The sequence below is a fragment of the Schistocerca serialis genome, chromosome 7 (genome assembly GCF_023864345.2).
Source record: "Schistocerca serialis cubense isolate TAMUIC-IGC-003099 chromosome 7, iqSchSeri2.2, whole genome shotgun sequence".
In the NCBI taxonomy this organism is placed as follows: domain Eukaryota; kingdom Metazoa; phylum Arthropoda; class Insecta; order Orthoptera; family Acrididae; genus Schistocerca; species Schistocerca serialis.
The window spans coordinates 430,764,377-430,765,262 of NC_064644.1; the positions used below are offsets into that span (position 1 = coordinate 430,764,377).

Below are 886 nucleotides of genomic sequence, written 5' to 3' on the forward strand. Positions count from 1 at the left end.
ACCTGAAGTCGCAAGTGTATCGTGATCGACCGACATCTCTAGGGATGCTGAAAGACAACATCCGACGCCAATGCCTCGCCATAACTCCGGACATACTTTACAGTGCTGTTCATAACATTATTCCTCGACTACAGCTATTGTTGAGGAATGGTGGTGGACATATTGAGCATTTCCTGTAAAGAACATCATCTTTGCTTTGTCTCACTTTGTTATGCTAATTATTGCTATTCTGATCAGATGAAGCACCACCTGTCGGACATTTTGTATACTTTTGTATTTAATTGGTTCCAATAAAACCCCATGTCATTCCAAGCACGTATGTCAATTTGTACCTCTCTCTCTACATTATTCGGCAACGGCCTTGCCGCAGTGGATACACCGGTTCTCGTCAGATCACCGAAGTTAAGCGCTGTAGGGCGTGGCCGGCACTTGGATGGGTGACCATCCGGGCCGCCATGTGCTGTTGCCGTTTTTCGGGGTGCATTCGGCCTGGTGATGCCAATTGAGGAGCTACTCGACCGAATAGTAGCGGCTCCGGTCAAAGAAAACCATCGTAACGACCGGGAGAGCGGTGTGCTGACCACACGCCCCTCCTATCCGCATCCTCAATGAGGATGACACGGCGGTCGGATGGTCCCGATGGACCACTTGTGGCCTGACGACGGAGTGCTTTTTATCTACATTATTCCGTGATTTATTCAGTTTTCAAATTTATACTGACTTTTTGATCACCCGGTATATAGTTTTAACAGGTATAAGTGCAGATTTTTTTTTATATTTGGTACCTATATACAACTTGGAAGAGCAGTTGAATGGAATGGACAGTGTCTTGAAAGGAGGATATAAGATGAACATCAACAAAAGCAAAACAAGGATAATGGAATGT

The 886-nt window shown here is 45.4% G+C and overlaps 1 pseudogene; it reads left to right on the plus strand.

Moving 5' to 3' along the window:
- Positions 1–351: 351 nt before the first annotated feature.
- On the plus strand, positions 352–469 carry LOC126413409 (5S ribosomal RNA; annotated as a pseudogene).
- Positions 470–886: the final 417 nt, after the last annotated feature.